Source organism: Electrophorus electricus, chromosome 2, assembly GCF_013358815.1.
Source record: "Electrophorus electricus isolate fEleEle1 chromosome 2, fEleEle1.pri, whole genome shotgun sequence".
In the NCBI taxonomy this organism is placed as follows: Eukaryota; Metazoa; Chordata; class Actinopteri; order Gymnotiformes; family Gymnotidae; genus Electrophorus; species Electrophorus electricus.
This window is the reverse complement of record NC_049536.1, coordinates 32,399,966-32,412,499: the sequence shown is the minus strand read 5'-3', so window position 1 is coordinate 32,412,499 and position 12,534 is coordinate 32,399,966. Positions and strand designations below refer to the sequence as shown.

Below are 12,534 nucleotides of genomic sequence, written 5' to 3'. Positions count from 1 at the left end.
AGGGGCCGCGGGGGAGGGGCCGCGGCAGCCGCGCTCCACGCCTGCCATTTCTCTTCCCTGACAAAGACTCCATCTGCCACTGAGCCATTTGCAGCCTGCAAGTCAGAATATCAATGATTTCCAACCATTCCGCAAGTCCGCCTTCACCTTGGCGTCACCTCTATCAGCATGGGGAAGAGCTGACGGAAGAGATATTCTCGCTCCCTCGCGCCCCTCGCACCCCCCCCGCGCGCGCTCGCCCGTTCCCTCTCTCATCCAGCTAAGTGGCATCAGTGCTGCTCCTTGAAAGAACAGCGCTTTTTATCAGATCTGATAGTGTTGGAGCCATTTTGGAGGTGCTGCACTACGGCGGTCGGATTTTGCCGCGTGCCGAAGATGGAAGTGAGCAGGGGGGGATGGACATCCAGAGGGAAAGCAGAATGCTGTTTGTAATCAGTGCAGCATGATGGGCCGTGTGCGCCCAGAGCCGTTGAGCACTAGAGGAGGGCTCTGGGGCCGCAGAGAGGGTGGAGAGGAGTAGAAGCTCCTCTTGTCCTATGCTGATGTCTCAATGGCTACATTAAAAGGAGGAGAGAGGCAGCTGGCCGCAACGGCCAAGCCACATTGAAGAAAATTCAATTTCCCTTCTTACCATCTGCACATAGAAAGCACAGAAACACAGACAAGCAGATACACACACACACACACTTCCAAGTTGATGCATTAAATCATGTTCTGTCCTTCAGTCCCTACACTCATCTCCCCCATACACCAGTCACAGACCAGCCCCTCACGCACACACACCCACCTCGGCCCATCTTTATCACACGACCCGCGCTTACGCATGTGAATTCCTAGTCATCCAACTCGGACCTTACCAATGAAAAGCCCTGATTAGTTCTGGTTTATCAAGGTTAAATTAGCATGAGGGTGCGCAGCTGGCCGGGGCAGGGTCTCATCGCCCAGTGGGTAATTAGTGCCCCAAGGCCCGCAGCCATGCCTTCAGTGCTGCTCATAACCAGCACAGAGCGCTCTTAAAAAGGACCTGCACCGAGCTAATGACATTAGCCAGACGAGAGGGCTCGAGGACCAGGGACAGGGCCTAACGCCCCACAAATAAGGGCTGCAATAACATGCATTTTCAGGTTCTAAATCATTTTGATACTAAGATTTTATTTTTTTAAACTAAGGTTTGAATTTGAGTTTTATTTGTATTATAAATCTAATTACACAGAAATCTGCTTATATATTACAGAATTAGTTTGACTGAGAAAAATACATTACCAATTTTATTTCAGAACAAAAGCTGCAAGGTAACGCTTCCTTGTGCAGAAATGTGATCTTATAAAACGGAGCAACAGAGATATAAACAGTACAGAAACCTGAACAGCCTCATATAAAACCTTATATAGCATATGAGAGACCATAGAAAGAGACTCAGGGGAGTATCAATGATACAGTTTTACATTTTGAGCTTCAACCCTCCCCGCAATTTTTCAATACTTTGTTTTTTCCCCTAACACCCTTACCACAGAGCGTTCTCAGACACAAGCCGTCCGCCTGTCAGCACACCATAGGCAAATGCAACATGGCCAGGAAGACAGGAGCAACATGGCTTCACAGCGTGAGAGGAGAATATTTTATCAGCTTGCCCTACATAGGCCAGGTTAACCACACCTCTTCATCTTAAACAACAGCTCCACAACAGCACACTGCAGAGCTTCTGTGCTAGCTGAGCTGAGCTGGCTTCTCTGCTGGGTGAGCTGCACTCTCATTAGCAGCTGCTTACAACAGGGCTCTCGCTCGCTGTAGCAGCAGGCTTAGAGTCGCCCCATACTCAGAGATACTACAGAGAGATGGAAAGAAGGGGGGGGGGGGGGTGAAGCAGGCTCAGAGTGAGTGAGAGAGCAAGAAAGACTGTGTGAAAGAGGATGGATGCAGAATTACATACGTGTGTACGTGTGTGTGTGTGTGTGTAGGTCAAACCCCAAGCAGAGACGAACTTGAGCAGGCAACAAGTTACAGGGCTGGATGAGCCCTGTCGGTGTGTAGAGCATGGCACCTACAGCCAAAGCCTAGCCTCCTGTCTCTGCGACACGGCGCTCTGTGCCAGCACTAAAGGGTCAGGCTGCAAGAGTCTAAGGCACGGTCACCTCCACACTGACTTTAGCCGCAACTGGTGGAGGAAATTACTCCCATATCAATTAATCAGGAGAGACGGCAAACGACTGAGAGAGAATGAAAGACGGCTACCTGCAGTTGAGGGGGAGAAGTAAGTGTGTGCGTGTGTGTGGGGGGAGAGAGAAAATGAGAATCATAGCATAAAAAAGACAGACTACTGAAAAGCAAAGAAGAAACCAAGCCTACTGTTATGCTGATGCAATCCTCTGTGAAATGTGTTTGCTGACTGCACCCCCGCTGCCTTTGACCTTCGGGATGTGTTCTGTTCTTGCCGCACGTCCGGGCGACATGATGCGTTCGTCATTAAAAACACCACGCTCTCCCAACCTAGCAGAGCGTCATCTCCGATCAGTATCAGAGCTGCCCCTCATTTTCGAGCAGGTCTGCTGAGGGCAAGTCGCCCATGTCGGCACCTCTGCCAAACAGCAGGCACAGTCTGCTTTTACTTTCCGAATTGTGTGTCGCGGGACAGTTTTACATCAGCACTTGCTTTAGCGAGAAAAATAAATAAATAAAAACGAACCAGAAAAAAACCTCAACTGTGTGAGAGAGGAGCCGTTTAGAAAATGTAAAAAATAATAGCTAATGTAGCAATCTATTTATTTACTTATTTGCTTCCGTGGTCTGTCATCTCTTTTTTGTGGTCAGAGCCACATCACATTACACAGTGGCAGCAATCTGTTAATAAATGGGGCACAACACACACTCACATGTGCATGGGCACACACACACACACGCGCGCATGCGCACGCACCCTCTACAGCACTCTTCCCTCACCCAGCTGGTAGAGAAGCACCTCTGACGCCATGTCATTAAATAATAGTGTGCAAGAAAAATGATACCAGGGTTTTAGCACCTTCACCACACACTTTAAGCCTGCCATGACACACACTACACTTAAAACCTGCCATTTTTTCTCTCTCTCTCTCTCTCTCTCTCTCGACATCATACACACAGACTTCACTTAGTCTAAGGCTTGCCATGACAACACAAAAACACATGCATGTAAACACACAAAAACTATGTTCAAGTTCAACCACGAAAGCCTCAGTCCAGATTAAAGATGGAAACTAATTAAGACACTGAGGTAACGAGGGAGGTACAGGTGGTCTTTCTGCGCTTTAGACCAGACGCCCTCACCTCCAGCGTGGGAAACCACATCCCTCGCAAAGTTTTAGGGTTTCCCCTGTTCCAAAATACCTGATCTAAAGGGGTCGATAAACTGATGAGATTAGTTAGGGTGTCATGATTACGGAGAAGATGAAACTACACAGAACCTTTGCGTCAGATGTGCCACTTACTGGAGGACCGGGACTGAATGTAAGCTATGACAAGAACAGAGGGGGGGGGGGGGGGGGGAAAGAGACCCTTTAACGGAGTCAGCCATGCAGGCACTGCTGAAAGCTACAGTGTGCAAAAGGGGGATACTTTCAAATTTAGTCCCTCCAATTACCACCTTTTGTTGACACTAATTTATTTGAAAGTATCAAAATGTAACAAAGCTGACTTCTCCTGCTCTTAGGCACTCAATCTGACTAACCAGCAAAAGAAAATAATCCAACAAAAAAAGGAGAGGTGGCAAAGTAAATTGCCAAGACACTTTGATTGAAACTAATGGTACAGACACATCATCTTGCGCTTAAATGGTGCGAATCAAATCTACACAGCAAGTCTACGTCTTGGAGCAGAAAGACGCAAATAGAGCACCATCTAACAAGCAAGTAATATACAATTTACATAAAAAGTCACATACTAATTTCAACTAGTAATCAGCTGTTTCCTGGAAAAGATGCACGTTCTGATAAGTGCATATTAAATAGGATCCACACAAAACGAGCAGTGCGCAGACAGACGAGAGTAGAGAGGTGTGGAGCAAGCAGGCCTGGACGCAGCGGACACTTACTGACAGAGGTGAGCTCGACTTCAGTGGAGGGACATTACTGCATCATGACCTGCAACACACACACACACACACACACACACACACACACACACACACACACACACACACACACACACACACACACACACACACACAATCACCAACATAATCCAATTGCTTAATTCTTCATTCCGCATTTCGTTATTATTGTTTTTACACTGATATGAGCGAGCACTAGAGAAAGCTATTTTCAACAATAATAAAAAAAAAAAAAAATACAGAATGAAGAGTGGACTCCACAGACCACTGAGACCTACGACTGCTGTGATGCAGCAGCCCAATATCTCGTGACAAGCATGGGGAAGCTACCTTCTTACTGGAAGAAAAATTAATGTAGAGAAACCCATCACTAAGGGAACTGGAAAAAAATTATTGTGATTTAAAATCATTTAAAAAGTCAGTGCATTTTTCCTCACAAGGGATGTGCTCCCACCGTATTCTAAACGATCATACTATATGTACTTGTCTAGCATTTAGCATTGTAGCCCTGGGGGAGGAGACAGATAAACAGACCTGGTTATCTAAACACAAGACCACAGTGCAATAACGTGCTAAGCGTTTGTGTTCTCTATCAACAGATCGAGTCTGTTCTGAGATGCAGAAGGCGGAGTTCAGACGTGAAAAGCCACTGGGACATTACTTCAGGCTTGTTCTTAAGCTAACAAAATGTGTGTGTTTTATCATTAAGATCGCCAGCTTGCCTTCTCCCTCACATGCGTTCTGGTGAGCCAGCAACTTTCCCTTATTTTCATTAAACACAGCCCCATCTGGGTCTGCTTCAGCACTGCCGGTGCGCATTTAAACACTCCTGTGAGCACCATTACATCTTACTTACACAGACACACACACGCACACACAAACACACCAAATGGACTAACTGGTGACATCACACAGTGTGCAGATAAATGCACCAATTAGTGTCCATGTTTCCTCAAATCCAAGTCCTAGAGTTGTGCTGCACGTTTAAACAATGATCAACTAGCAAAGATAAAGTTCCCTCATTCTGCTGACTGTGGTTTTGCACAGTGTTTAATATTCCTCAGCAGTGGACAAACCCTCCCCATTCACAGCTCAGATTAAAAAATATTTACACACCAAGCTACGATCTAAGAACTCACTTTACATCTTTGGAAAACAATTTCAAAAATGAAGACATCAACCCACAAATCCCTTAAACACCTACACACATCTACCAATTGGTGACATGGAGAGCAGCAGGAGGGGAAAGGGGAGAGGGAGAGAGAATTAGACATTACGGAAATTTAAAGTCATTCCGTATGTTCTCCCTAAACACTGACTTTTACCATCACCAGATGAAGATCTGAAACAGCCTAGGAGATTCTTTACCCAAACTCTAGAATGGCCATAAGTCTTACACACGTGAATAAGCGTGTGCCTGTGTGTATGAGAGAGAAAGAGAGACAGGCAGGCAGGCCAGGGGGTGGTTCAAAGCTGGAGTCACGGGGTAGCAAGCTAACCGGCTCAACTGAAGTGAGCCTTGAGATTAAAATAAATAAATAGAATCAAATAAAAGCTTATTTAACTACCTTATGGCTTAGGTTGCTTAGCTAGCTCATCTTGTGATGTGAATCAACATCAGCACTAAATTTAAAATACCAGATCTTATAGTGGGGAACCCATTCCTCACTCAGACGAACACTGATCGGGAATGGCCAAGACTGGACTGGTCAGGGTGCTCACATCTCACAAACGTTTTCTAGAAGCCTCATTTACATACTGAAGGGATCTTTGATGTCACTACTGCAAAAGGCCAAAATAGTGATAATGATCAACAAAAGATAACCATGAACGCCTAGATTCTAGTAAAGAAGTGTTCGTTCTTAACACTAGGATTTGCCATCAGAATGCATTTAAATTCAACAACCTGCTCATTTGGATGCAAGATCCACCGCCAAAAGAAGTGTCCAGCAGGAGGTAGATGACGGCAGGTTGCGTGAATCCAGGACGCAAACACCACTGGAAAGGGGTTGGTGGGAAGGTGAAACTTAACGGCTAGCATCACTGTATGGTGGCGTAATTAGATGAGGACACCAGGTGAACCTCCACTCTGCGTTAGACAGCGCTTGTGGTAAAGCTCACCTGAACAGTATAAATTCTCAGAGTCCTTTGGCATCTATGCCAATGATTGCTTTTCTACTGAGATTTATCTGACTTCATCAACCTGCTGTCAGGCTGCAGCCCACGGTTCTAGCAGGCTGAGAGCCGGCACCCTCTCAAGAGATGCAGAGGCATCGACAGACGGGTGAGTGATAGCTGCCGGAGCCGAGTAGGGGTCGAAGCCCAAAGCTGCGCTTCTGCAAAGCGCCGCCCCCCCCCGCCCACGACCACCACAGCCTGCAGAGAGCACAAGTGTCAGGGAAAGTGGATGCGTCCAGCTTGGCGGGGGAGCTGGGGAGGTCGCCTCGAGGCCTCCAGATGAACGGTTTTTCCCCTCTAAACCCTCTGAAGTGTGGCAGAGGCGGCTAATGTTGCAGCCGGGCGGCTCTCAGCCTTCAGTTAAGGACCGGGGCAGTATGTCATCCCAGCTCCCTCATCCTGTGCTCACTGGAAAGAGCGACACAATAACGGTTTGGCTGGCGGAAACAACCACCAACACCAACTCTGGCTTCTCAATTTTCTTCTCTGCCTTTGTGTCAAGCTGGTCCAATAGTTTATAGAGTTACACCATTTCCTGGTGACTGAGTCACACACCCAGAACTGGCTTTACTTACAGTATTTTGCAGTTATTTTTAGTCTCACACAACCAGGCTGAAAGGCCATTCTCACAATCCTATGCAGTATGAACTGCATACAGTATTCCACCACAAACTAAAAAACAGTTTACAACAAACCGTAATTGGTATGAACAAATAAAATATTAGGTATGTGCTGACAAGAACGAATGGATCATAGCATGTCACTCCAATCCTAAAATCTGAAACTTCTACAATTACAGGCAACACAGTTACTGTCACTGCTTACATCAACCATTGATTCATGACAAACAATTAGTCTATTCATAGCATAATTTGATTATTTAAATTTTATTATACAAGACAGCAGTGCATACAAAAAACCTGAACATTAAGATTTTAGTCCTTTTCAAAATCACTAGGACATGAAAACATATGCATATAAATGCCTTCAACATAGGCACAGCACCCACACGTGCACAAACACATCAGTGCAAACCTGAACGAAATTCAAATTTGAACTCAACGTCAGGCTATGCATCAAACCAACTGCTCTTGCTGGCCGCCTCACACACTGTCACGGACGCACGGGTCCTCACGCTCCTTTCGCCCGTCATTTCATGCAGCGTTGCAAGAAAATTAAATATTTAAAATTGGCGGCTGCAGCAGCGGCTGCTAGCGCAGCTAAAATGGAGAGGCTTTGTGGCAGGAGTGACCAGATTTTAAATGCAGAGAAATCAATAAATAAGACAGGGACTTGCTTTCTGAAGCACAGTCTGTGTGTGCGTGCACGTATGTATGTATGCATGTGTGTGTGTGTGTGTGTGTGTGTGTGTGTGTGTGTGTGTGTGTGTGTGTAAAGAATGGTTTATAATAGCTAGTGAGCCTCTGGGCTCCCAGTAGAAAGCAGCTGTCCCTTGGTTATGAATATGCAAGACCTTACTCAACACAGCGATCGCTCACACTCGCTCTCTCCTGTCAGCTCTCGTGAGTACAGCACACGCTATTCCGCTCCAGGATGCTAATGGAGGCTAGCAGGCAGGCAAACAGCCCAAACTATTGGCATTTCAAATATCACACCCATTTACACAGTAGGAGGCCTTCATCAGAGCGGCAACCCTTTGCTTTAACTCAAACATCACAGCCATCTACAGAAGATACATGGAGAGGGGGACGAGAGTGACAAGAGAGAACCGCCGACCTGCTACATTTCTAACAGGCCTGTTGAAAGTCTCCTGCACAATCAGGAAGCGTCATCCCCAGCCTACGAACAGATGTGTGTGAAGCCTTTACTGATCAGAGACATCAGACTGAAAAACAAACAGTGGATGACTAAATCGCACAGCAGTAACCCTGTCCACACGGAGGGACCCACGCCCCACAGGCAAGCGAGGGGCCAGGGGCCGCCGCCCCCATGCGTCCCTGACCAACACCCAGGCACCTGCCAGACTGCTGGAGCTCTCGGGCTGCACAGCGGGAGAGCAACGGCTCTGATTAATGAGTGTAAAGGCACGGAAGAATGAAGAGAGGAAGAAGAGAAACGACTGGGGGGGGGGGGGTCGTCTTCTGGGGAGAAAGGATTTCAAAAAAAAAAAAAAAAAAAAAAAAAAAAGCCTGACAGAGTTTCATCAGGAAGGCTGCCATAATTACTGATGGGTCCAGTTCATCCTTTTAAAGGACTCCCAAAGCAGCAAGCAAGGAATCCCTTTCTTACCCCTTCCCTGTCGCAGTACCAGGAAAGGAGAAAACGATGTGATGCTACCCCACAATCTCTTCTACAGATTAATGACCTCAAATCTCAAATGGCTATGACTCATCGAACAGCTCAAAATAACCACAAACATAACTGTCAGATTCCTCCTGTGAAACGACTGGCTTGGCTCAAATAAATACTCCAAAGTAACGCCTTAACCCACTTAAGGTCCAATCCAATTATATTCTCCATGCCAGTGAGTGCCATCCATGCGAGGCAAACCCTGAGGGCAATCTGGGTAACAAACAATGAATAACAAACAGCGTGAATCTGGCAAATGATACGAAGCCCACCGTGGGCACTGTAGCCGGCACACACCATACCCCCCACCTCCAAAAAAATAACCAAGCATTAGGTTAAAACGGGAGGTTGTCATCTTCCATACGTGCAGGTAGTGCGATCTCAAGTGCAGTGCTCACTGTGTATGCCATTCAATTTACATTAAGCACTTTTGAGGGAAAAAAAATAAAAAATTATAAAGTGAACAGTTTGAATAATCAAGGCCTTGATTTAAAAAGTGCTGCTCTGAGCAGTAGCCCATTTATATACCTCTGAGGTCATAGTGTCTCTGGGAGTGCACCGCACTCAAATGGCATGGTACGATTTTTCATAATCTTAAATAACAGACTGTAGGCTCCAGGGAAGTGCAGTAACACATGATTGTTTTCCTTATTCAGAACGCCTTCCCAAGGCCGACATTGTTGAATAAATATGAGGCAAATGTGATGACCTTCTAGCCATGCATCTAGTTATTGGCTGATTTATTGGCCATGATAATACAGCTCCTCACTACCTGGTGTTTAAAATATGACTTAGTTGGCCAAATGGGCCTTCTGAATTGCGTAAATGACAGATTATAAAAGAGAAGAATCTTTATGACTGGTTGTCTCAATTTGTACAACAACTTATAACTATTACTTAAGAGCATGGATAACTATTGACTATTGAAAGGAACAAGTCCATTATGCAGATTTAGTTAGTGTTGAAAAAGTGACATGTTTAACATAAAATTGGTGGCCCTAGTCAACCTGACAGCATATTCTTTTTTAAAAATTTAAAAATCACTTGTATCTTAATACAAAAACAAGAAAAAGCGAAAGAAACGCACTTTGCAATGTCAACTGTGCAGGTTTATTGTTTAATAGTTTAACGTGGGTGGAACTGAGGCTATGCATCATGGCTTGGTTTGTCTGTGAAGCTACTGCATATTTTCCTTGGGAAAAAATCTCAACCACAAAACAAGCCCTGACAGCTCTGTTTTCCCTTTTTTTCTTCTCTCTCTCTCTCTCTAAGGTACTACAAGTATATCAAGACCTTCTTTTGTGCTCAGCTGCTGTGCCACAAAAAGCAACAATAGCCATTTGTTTGCACTACAAACTGTGAGTGAGTGAGTGAGAGTGAGTGCGCGTGTGCCTTGGTAAGTGAACAAGCCTGTGTGTGTGTGTGTGTGTGTGTGTGTGTGTGTGTGTGTGTGTGTGCAAGAAAAAAAAGGAAGGGGGAGGTTTCAATTCATTTCCACTAATGGTTTCCAAGCATCTCCACAGAATCAAGCAGCTGTCAAGTCAATGCATCAGAGTGGTGAGCTGCATTCCCAGAAGAGGCGAAACGCACATCAGGAAGCCCGGCAGAACAGATGCTTCTTTCCTTACATTAGCCTTGCCATACATTTCCAAAACAAACACCAGAGCTCCGAGGGATGAAGCTTGGAACACCATGATTTAACACTTAAAACAGAGGTAAAGCACAGGCTACTGATGCTGAAAACAGAAAGCCTAAATGAATTAAGAATCTAAACGAAGAAACAATACGACACTTAAATGTACCTCTGCATCTTTGAGCTTAGGCTTCATCAGCAAGTCCCTCAAAGCAGAGACATGTTTGACAGTATGCATTTCATTACATGACCACTGAACTGACATCTTGTGTGGTGAAGGTATGCAGCCTAGTGAGGTGAAGAATAACTTATGTCCTCTAGGCAGTGTGGAATGATGAGGAAGACCATATTCACCAGAGAAGGACCCGAGGCACTACAACCACAGCCTAAATCACTCACTACAGAGTCCTCGTTTCATGGGATCACATTCATCTTGGCTTGGCTCACAATGTCATGTTTTAAGGTGCATGCATCTCTGAAGAAGCATATTCTTTTAAAAACACACCAACATATACTTATATATACACACACAAACAAACACGGTTTCCTAAAGAAAAAAAAGTATAATTCCCAACGTGATCGCTGGTATGGTCATTTGATATTCGGATATGAAAATAATTTGTTCTGGGTCATAGCCCACCTGTCAATCTTTAGTATATCCCTCAGGCCATTACTGTAAAAACACCTACAACTTTTCCCGTTCTTGTAGTAGACTACAACGTTTATGGCAGGCTCCCTGTAACAGGAAGGGATCCTAAATATGTTAAATCTCATGTGCAACAAATCAACAACACAGGACCTATTAACGCTATGAATTCACATGACCGTCACTTACCATTACATCGGACCTGGCTTTTGTGCGGATGGATTAGAAGTCAAAGGAGCAGAAGAATTATCAGCCCAACATGGCGAAAGTGTCGTTGTTGGAGCGCATAAAAATGGAGGGTAGGGTAATATACACAAAGGGATACATTTGAACAATTCATTCATGCCGCAGCTCCCTTTATAAGGAAGCGACACAAAAGATAACAGGGAGCTCGCCCGCACGCTTGCGCTTTAAACTTCTCCGAAGCAAACGGGCTGAATTCGAGTGGAACTTGTCGAGTTATCGCTAGGAAAACGAAATAAAGCTACGACAAACGTAACTGCCTGTTTATTTCGTCTGTTTTTGAAAGACGTGCCATCAAGGTCGTAAAACCTAATGACATTTAACAGTCCGAATCGCCCTCGGACTACTCTCCGACTTCCACTTGTGTTGTGCCATTTTTAAAACGACTCTACTGCACCAAAACTTTCACAACTACAGCATGCTGGACGAATATACATCGAGCATTTTGTTTCGTCGGTGTGTGTGTGTGTGTGTGTGTCAGTTCGGCTCACACGTCTCCAGCAAAACACGACTGTTCTTTGCCGTAACTGTTAAATAACACGGATAGCCAGGGCCACACAAAGAGGCGAGAGCCGGAGGAGCTAGCTAGCGTGCTGACTTTCGTTAAGAATGAGCCAGGTTAGCAGGCTAGCTAGTCCAGCCTGCCGGACTCAAACCTGAAGAGTTTTAGCGATTTCACACGACTTGGATCCCTGCCAGCTACGAGCTATAAAGGTGCTTAAGAAAGTCACTTAAAGCAGCTCATCCTATCTTTGTTTTTTGTTTGTTTGCTTGCTTGCTTGCTTCTTTAAAAAAAAAAAAAAAAAACAGCTGGTGCCCAAGAAATCACCTTCCTTTGACAAGTTTTGGTTACTCTAGCTGAGCTATCATGCTAAAGAAGACCAGCACTATAGCAACAGTCTTAGCTAACGCTAGCTAACACAACACCGCGTTACCAGGCACTCGCGTGCTAGACGCCGTAATCCCCCTCGAAAGCCCACAAACTACAAATGTCAAAACTCACCTTTCGCTTACACTTTTTTCTTTTTACGTATCGACTCCCGGTGGTTATTAAAGTAGCCGCGACTTCACACAGAAAGAGCGTATCTTTTGTTTTCACGTTTTTTTTTTTTCTTATCTTGGCGAAAGCGAGACGCCGGCGGCAGATGTCAGAGGCACAGGGGTCGAACAGTAACGCGCGAGCGTGTTCGACTCGCTTAGCTCGCGACAGATTAAAAGACTCTCGCGCTTCATTCCGCTTCGTTTCGAGGAGCGAGCGTGACGTCAGCCTTAGCGCCTTGTAAACGCGTGCAATCGTCCAAAATTCCGTTTCCAGCACTAATAGACTCGGTCTTTTGCGCTTGCTATTGCATGTTATTTCATTGTTTTCTTTGGTATGTGTGGAAAGACTGTCGATTTCATAACTATTGATAAACAAATGTGGGTATAACTATTTTTACACTA

General features: G+C 45.3%; 1 protein-coding gene across 9 annotated transcripts in view; it reads right to left on the bottom strand.

Moving 5' to 3' along the window:
- The window catches only part of LOC113577525 (bromodomain adjacent to zinc finger domain protein 2B), a 71,277-nt gene extending 58,944 nt beyond the window's left edge, over window positions 1-12,333 (bottom strand). For 7 of the 9 annotated variants that reach the window (XM_035520276.1, XM_035520290.1, XM_035520285.1 and 4 more), the window contains exons 1-2: window positions 12,095-12,333; window positions 4,064-4,112 (exon numbers count right to left, since the gene is read on the bottom strand). The gene's annotated coding sequence lies outside the window, so the exon portion shown is untranslated. Of the gene's footprint in view, window positions 1-4,063; window positions 4,113-11,037; window positions 11,448-12,094 lie in introns of those variants that run through there. The other 2 variants (XM_035520282.1, XM_035520281.1) reach the window with 2 other exon arrangements.
- Window positions 12,334-12,534: the final 201 nt, after the last annotated feature.